Raw genomic sequence first — 8,621 nt, forward strand, 5'->3', positions numbered from 1 at the left:
TACAGGCATGAGCCACCGTGCCCAGCCTTTTTTTTTTTTTCTTGAGGAAAATTACAGTCTGCACTGCTCTCAGCTGAACTTTACACAGCTTTTACATTTCCCTCTGTCAGTTCCTCTTGTAATGGTGGGTGGGTAGCTGAAGGGAGGATATGTACAATAATGTATTTTTAGTTCCTTTGAACAGAGAGGTTGCTTCAGCCATTGCTATTTATGGCAGGAAGTATTTTTATAGCTCCAGGGAAGGAGGGGTAGTATGACTCCTGGTTTAAGAAAACCTGAGAGATTGTATTTAATATATGTTGTTAAAACTCATTTGTACTTCATTGTAAGTTCTTGCCTTAGAAATGTAGTTGAGAAGAATGAACCTGTTACTTATGTTATAAAGTATATGTATTATTGTAAGTAAATTGACTCTGCTTCCTAATTTGGAAAAATCTTCCGTTTTGAAATTTTACAATATACAATACCTAAAACAAAGAGTACTTCTAGAGCATACAGGATGTATGTGGAGAATTCAGGTGTTAGCATGCAATTGAACAGTAAAGATATTGAGTAGCAGTAAATATTGTTCCCATTTAGATATTTTATTCATAAAGTTCTTGTTGGTGTAGCTTTTATTGTTTTTGTTTTTTTTTTTTTTTTGGATACAGAGTCTCGCTCTGTCACCCAGGCTAGAGTGCAGTGGCGCAATCTCAGCTCACTGCAACCTCTGCCTCCCAGGTTCAAGTGATTCTCCTGCCTCAGCCTCCTGAGAACCTGGGACTACAGGTGAGCATTACCACACCGGCTAATTTTTGTATTTTTAGTAGAGATGGGGTTTCACCATGTTGGTCAGGCTGGTCTCGAGCTCCTGACCTCGGGTGATCCACTTTCCTTGGCCTCCCAAAGTGCAGGGATTACAGGTGTGAGCCACTGCGCCTGGCCAATTGTGATTTTTTTAAAGATTGAAACCAAAATATTTTATACAGATCATAAGATATTCTTGGTAAACACTAAGCACCTCATAACTTTACCACAATTTTGATTGCACAAGTTTCACCCGTGGTTATCATGTGCAATGGGCACATTCAACACAAATCAAATTATTCTGAAGCTTGCTTTCTTTCTTTTTTTCCTACTCCCTTTCTTAATTGAGGGGAGCAAAGAGTTGGTTTCCAGGGATATGTCTTCTCTCTTATGCTGGTCCCAGATTGATGCAGTCATGGAAACCAGGCAGTAAACTCATTCTTGGCAGCTGCCAGCACTGGTCTGATTCTTTCTTTTAAAAGCATGAGATTCTTTAATAATACATATTGGGAAGATTGATGCCAAATGATTCCAGGTCATCCTAGAGGAGGCTTGGGAACATTGTTGAATAGATTTAAATGATTCGGTTAAGTATTAACAGGTTACTAAACAAAACTGCAGTGATTTAACCCAAGGTTTGTGTCTAATTTAAACAGAAGGACCTGTAAAATATAGAACAATTGGTTTGTTTCTTTTTTAGGATATTGAAGATTAGATTTTCATTTGAGAATTTTACTAATTTGAGGGTTTTATTTTTTGTTTTTAAGAGTTCAAAATGTTGAATTGTAGATGTGCTGAGCTTAATGAAGGTTTTCAACTGGCCCATTAAAGCCAACCCACTAATGAAATGAAAATATGAAATATTATGACTCATAATATTTTGTGGATTTTGCAGCTGGGCTGCCTGGGTTCAAATCCCATCTCTGCTACTTTTTGGGTACGTAACCTTGTGCCAGTTACTTAACCTCTCTGTGCCTCAGTTTCTTCATCTGCAAAATGGGAGATAGTGCAGTTTGAGTGTTCCTAATCTGAAATCTGAAGTGCTCCAAAATCTGAAACTTTTTGAATGCTTGCATGACTGCTCAAAGGAAATGCTTATTCCATGGAGCATTTGGATTGCAGATTTTTGGGTTAAGAATGCTCAATTGGTAAGTGAGTATAATGCAAATATTCCAACATCTTAAAAAACCTGAAATCCAAACCACTTCTGGTTCCAAGCATTTTGGATAAGGGATACCCAACCTGTAAATAATGTCTACTTCATGGGGTTGTGATGTGGAGTAAATGAGCAAAGTTGTGTGATGTGCCTAGGTTATAGGGAACACTTAGCAAATGTTGGCTATTCCATTTATATATAAGAAATAGAATTATTGGCTGGGTGTAGTGGCTGATGCCTGTAATCATAGTGCTTTGGGAGGCTAAGGTGGGAGATTGCTTAAGGCTAGGAATTCAAGACCAGCCTGGGCAACATAGCAAGACTCTGACTCTGCAAAAAAATTAACGAATTAGTTGGGCACGGTGGTTACATGCGTGTAGCCCTCGCTACTCAGGAGGCTGAAGCAGGAGGATCGCTTGAGCCCAGAAATTTGAGGCTGCAGTGAGCCATGATAATGCCACTACACTCCAGCTTGGGCAATAGAGTGAGACCCTAACTTAAAAAAAAGAAAGAATTATTGATGGGATTGTAAAGGCTGAAAAATAAATAAATTCAGAGAAGGTTTGTATGGAACTTATTTGTGAAATACTTTTAAAGGAAGTAAGGCATGTTTGTTTTAGGTTTATAAGAGATGGCAGATTTAGGAAGCTCCTCCCTACTCCAGGTAAATAAGCCATCTGTTTTTCTATCCCTTTTAAGGATTTGCTTGGTGGGTTTCCGTAACTGTTTTTTTTTGAGACTGGATCTTTTACCCGCCCAGGCTGGCGGGCAGTGGCGCAATCATGGCTCACTGCAACTTCAATCTTGTGGGCTCCAGCAGTCCTCCCGCCTCAGCCTCTCTTGAGTAGCTAGGACCACAGACGCGTGCCACCATGGCCAGCTAATTTTTATTTTTATTTTTTTGTGGAGATAGGGTCTTTCTATGATGCCCCAGCTGGTCTTGACCTCCTGGGCTCAAGTGATGTTCTTGCTTTGGCCTTATAAAGTGCTGGGATTACAGTTGTGAGCCATGGCGCCCAGTCTATGTATTCTTACAAAATTAAATTCATGTTAAGTGCTACACTGGCAGAATTTTTAAAATTTTTAAATGATCCAGAAGTAGAGAAGGGAGAGTGCAAATTAACGAGAAATAGGCAAGACTAATTTGAAGAAAACTATGAAGCTTTACTGAAGGATTTTTTTAAAGATATAAAATACTGGCCGGGCGCGGTGGCTCATGCCTGTAATCCCAGCACTTTGGGAGGCCGAGGTGGGCGGATCACGAGGTCAGGAGATCAAGACCATCCTGGCCAACATGGTGAAATCCTGTCTCTACTAAAATACAAAAAATTAGCCGGGCATGGTGGCGCACACCTGTGGTCCCAGCTACTCGGGAGGCTGAGGTGGGAGAATCACTTGAACCCAGGAGGCAGAGTTGCAGTGAGCCAAGATGACACCACTGCATTCTAGCCTGGCTAGAGAGCGAGACTCCATCTCAAAAAAAAAAAAAGAAAGAAAAAAGAATAAAGTAATTAGAGAAAAATAGAAAGTCCAGAAACAGACCTGAATATATATAGGAATTTAGAATATGAAAGTGTCAGTGTGTAGGAAGGAGTGAAATGAAAAAAGAAAGAAAGAAAAAAAGGAATATATTGAAAGTGGCATTCAAAAATCAGGGAGAAAATGATCAATTACTAAGAATGATCCTGTAACAGTAGGCTGTTTGGGGAAAAATACACAAAGATTTCTAATTTAGAATATATTCAAATAATCACCAAATTATATAGAGCAGGGATCCCCAACCTCCAGGCCACAGACCATCCTGTTAGGAACTGGGCCACACAGCAGGATGTGAGCTTTAGGCCAGGGAACATGACACCTGAGCTCTGCCTCCTGTCAGATCAGCAGCAGCATTAGATTTTCATAGGAACACAAACCCTGCTGCGAACTGTGCACTCCAGGGATCTAGGTTGTGCGCTCCTTATGAGAATCTAATGCCTGATGATCTGAGGTGTTGCAGCTTCATCCCAAAATCTGAAACTATATCCTCTACCCCTCCATTTCATGGAAAAATTGTCTTCCACAAAACTGGTCCCTGGGTGCCAGAAAGATTGGGGACCGCTGATATAGAGTATATATAATCAAATTACAGAAATAACCACACTCTATTCTTCCTCTAGAATATACTGAATGTTTCCTAAGAAAAGTTGAACACTCATGGCTGGTTGGCTGCTCTCTAGCACATCTTGCTTTCAGCTGTCACTAGTTGAATTTTACACTTCCTGGGGTCAGTATGTTTGTTCCAAATCTGCTTATGCCAGTTACATTTATTACTGTAATTTTATAATTTAATTAAACATTATATAAACGAATGAAATATGACTGCAAAAAGTAATTGTTTTTAGGAAAATTAAGTTGTAGATCTTGAACAAATTGGATAAATACAAGTCCCCTTTTCCTCTTTTCACCAAATTACTGTCTTATTAATTGTGGGTGTGAATATTTTGAAAGATTGGGGGTGGAAATCATAAAATTCTTTTTTTTTTTCTCTTGTTTCCCAGGCTGGAGTGCAATGGCACGGTCTTGGCTCACCGCAACCTCTGCCTCCTGGGTTCAAGTGATTCTCCTGTCTCAGCCTGCTGAATAGCTGGGATTACAGGCATGTGCCACCACACCTGGCTAATTTTTTGTAGTTTTAGTAGAGACAGAGTTTCTCCATGTTGGTCAGGATGGTCTCGAACTCCCAACCTCAGGTGATCCACCTGCCTTGGCCTCCCAAAGTGCTGGTATTACAGGTGTGAGCCACCACACCTGACCTCGTAAAATTCTTAAACTTTCTATACTCAGTTGTCTTACAGTTGCCTAGATTCTTGTTCCATTTAAAGAAACTGAAATTTGAAATCATAGATGTGGATTATGGATACGATGGGTTATGGATATGATATATTTGTCATGAATATGCAAGAGAGAACAATTGAAACATTAATTAGTAGAAATGTACTTAAAGAAGAGGCCTTGTTTTTTTAACTATAATATTGTCAGGTGACATGTATTTGTTTTGATTAAAAATCAAATATTTCAGTTACATTTTTAAAATTACCTGATATACTGTACTTTTTCATGTAACCAGTCAGCCCTGAGTCCTATTTGTGTTAGGTAAGTTTTTACCAATCCCAGAAGGAGATAGAGGACAAGCTTTTATATGCTTCGGCTGAAGAAAACCTTTCTCCAAAGAAGTAATTATCTGATCCTCCTATAAAGGGCCAGGTAGTAAATATTTTAGATTTTGCAGGCTGAAGTAGAATCAAGGGTAATATGTAAGTTCTGATATAACAAGAGAGAAAACAAATTTTGAGAAATTTCTTATTGATTAAATTCAAAATAATAAACACAATTTTTTGAAATACAGGTATACTAATGAGAAGAATGGAGTTCTTTTTGGAGTGATAACATTTTGCTTAATTGGAGTTCAGATTTAATGCTTCCTATTCAATAAATAATAATCAAAATTGATTGCAAGTATTCATCTATTAATGCAGATCTGTAATGAGGTTTTACATATTTCATCTTTGACACGTCTTCACACATACATGTCAAATAATTGATACCAGCCCATAAACATATGATTTTAATTGAGCATATTAATAACTCAGGAAGCATTTATAGAATTAGGTTTTTCTTATAACATTTACCTTTTAGTATATTATTAATTGCTGCTTAATTACTTCCAATGGAAGGTTAGACAGAAGCTCCACAATTGCACTGTTAAATAGATATTGAAATATAGAAATTTCCTTGTACATTAAGGTCCTAAAAATTATTCTGGAAATGTAGTTTGAGCTAAGAAACTATATCCACTGCAAATTTGTTTGGGAATGGAGATCTCACTTGTTATTTTAACTTTTGATAGCATGTAAAGTGTATAAAGCAGCTCAACGTTGCTTATGATTCAAAAGTTAGTTGTCTAAGTAACAACAGTTTAAGTTTCATATATAAGAGCTGTTCTGTCCTGTAATTTTAAGTTGAATTTACTATTATAAAATTAGCAAAAGCTAATTCTCAAAGCCATTTATTGTTTGATCATAGTGTCTGAAAGCAGTCTTATTGTTGTGAAAAATTTCAATCTCAGTTCCAAGCTGAAAAGAAAAAAAAAAAGCACGATAAAACTTTAGTACAGCTCAGCCATCAAACTGCTGTGTGCCTGGGCAAGTCAGGTTATTCAGCTTCTGTTTCTGACAATGGTTAAGCCCATGACAGTGAATGAAATTCACCATTAACATGGTTGGTTTAATAATTCATGATAAATTCAGATATTTTTCATAGAATACCTATTGATAAAAAACATGAATAACCACCTTACATCTTCACAAGTTTTATAAATTACCCAACTAAGACTTTTTCTGCTTCACACATATTTTTACCATTATCAATGATAACATATCAGATTTCACTTTAGGTTATATGGAATTAGTACTTTTTCAACTTCTTGTTTGTAGTTGTTCAACACAGACTATTCATAGAAGCTAATTCTTCAGTTTTGAACTTGGCACTGACTCCTTGAATAAACATCTGAACAGTGTTGTAACATCTATCAAACTCATCAAAAGAGATGGAAATCTACTTAACCTCAATTGCCTTGGTTGTTTTTTTAAAGAGATTATTGATCTTGCTCCTAATATTTTCAACTTTTAGAGCAAATGGTTTTGTTGAAAGGCTAATAGTCTTTTTTCTTTTTAAATTATCTTATATAAATTAAAAAAAATTTTTTTTTGTTACCTGTCTGGAGAAGCCTAGAGAAGGGCTAATTAATATTCTTAAACAAGTTTATTTTCTCTGGATACATTTCTTCAGCTTCTTCATAATTTAATTAACTTATCACTAGAATATTACTTTTCTTGCTTTGCTAACAAATGAGCTACTTAGAAACTTCCCTCCTTTAGAAACTTTCTTTCTATTCCTTACCTTCCCTCCTTGCTGTAATGAAATATTCCACTTTAAATTTTCAAGTTTTTCTGACCATTGCTTTCCTGTGAATCGGAAATACTGTGATCAGTCCTTAGTTTGGTAACATTGATGTATTTTGAATTCTTTTAGCACAGATAGACAGTTGACTCCTTGAATAACACAGTTTCAAACTGCACAGGTCCAATTATATGAGAATTTTTTTTCAGTAAATACAATCAGCAGTTTATACATATGCAACCAAACGTGGATCAAAAATATGTTGTTTGAGGAAACCCCCAGATACAGAACAGTGAAATTTTTGTATCTTCTGGGCCACTGTGGGACTTGAGTATGCATAGATTTTGGTATCCACAGTTGGTCCACAGATACCAAGGGATGACTGTAGAGTTATTGCGTAATAAACAAAATGCTTTCCTATCTTGTCTTGATAAAATAATGCATACCCTCCACTGTGCCTTAAAAGCATGACATTCAGGCTGGGTGTGGTGGCTCACACTTGTAATCCCAGCACTTTTGGAGGCCAGGGTGGAAGGATTGCTTGAGCCCGGGAGTTCAAGACCAGCCTTGGCAACATAGTGAGAGTCCATCTCTAGTTTTTAAAAAATATAAAATAAAAAAAAAAACATGACATTCAAAGTGCGTTTGTTTTTGTTTTGACATGATGGTTATGCACTAATAACTAATGATAGTTATGTACTAATAACATGTCAAAATAATAATGACTTTTAGTTACTGATAACTAACAGTTATGCATTAATAAAAAATAAAATGTCACAGTATGACAATATGCATGTGTGGCACCAAACATGCTGTTGAGTTATAACTTTGTCACTGTGATTTGTGGTATACTGAGCAGCAGTGGAAAGCTATATAAGCCACTCCACTCTGCCAGTCAGTACAGTGGCTGATTACCAATTATGGATAACCAGAACACATCAAAAAGCAGTTCAACAGGGATCAGAATAATAATATATAAGTACCATTTATTAAGTAGTTATGTGTAAGGCACTGTGTCAGACTGTATAATGTACATTATATAACCTTCAAAAGATTGAGAGGGAAGATCCCTTGAGTCTAGGAGGTTGAGGTTGCAGTTAGCTGTGATTGCACCACTGCACTCTAGCCTGAGTGATGGAGTGAAATCCTGTCTCAAAAAACAAAACAAAACAAAACAGGCCTGGTGCAGTGGCTCACGCCTGTAAATCCCAGCACTTTGGGAGGCTGAGGCTGAGGTCAGGAGTTTGAGACCAGCCGGGCCAACATGGCGAAACCACGTCTCTACTAAAAATACAAAAATTAGCTGGCATGGTGGCTCACACCTATAATCCCAGCTACTCGGGAGGCCGAGGCAGGAGAATTGCTTGAACCTGGGAGGGAGAGGTTGCAGTGAGCCAAGGTCATGCCACTGCACTCCAGCCTGGATGAGAGTGAGACTCCATCTCAAAAAAAACCAAAACAAAACAAAAACTACAAAAGGTTATCTGAAGCCAGCCACAGACAATAGTAAATGAATGAGTGCAGCTACATTCTTTATTATTTATGGATGCAGAAGTTTGAATTTCATATAATTTTTCCATTTCACTTATGTATAAATTATATTAAATATATTAAATTATATAAAATATGTTATATATTATATATAATATATGTGTAATTATATATTATAAGTATATATTTATATATTTATATATAAATAAATATCTAATATATATTGTATTATACATATATTATATAA

General features: G+C 36.8%; 1 protein-coding gene across 7 annotated transcripts in view; it reads left to right on the top strand.

Moving 5' to 3' along the window:
- Positions 1 to 8,621, top strand: part of PTPRA (protein tyrosine phosphatase receptor type A) — a 177,383-nt gene that overhangs the window by 25,546 nt on the left and 143,216 nt on the right. The window lies entirely within an intron of this gene.

Source organism: Hylobates moloch, unplaced genomic scaffold (genome assembly GCF_009828535.3).
Source record: "Hylobates moloch isolate HMO894 unplaced genomic scaffold, HMol_V3 SCAFFOLD_21, whole genome shotgun sequence".
Taxonomy (NCBI): Eukaryota; Metazoa; Chordata; class Mammalia; order Primates; family Hylobatidae; genus Hylobates; species Hylobates moloch.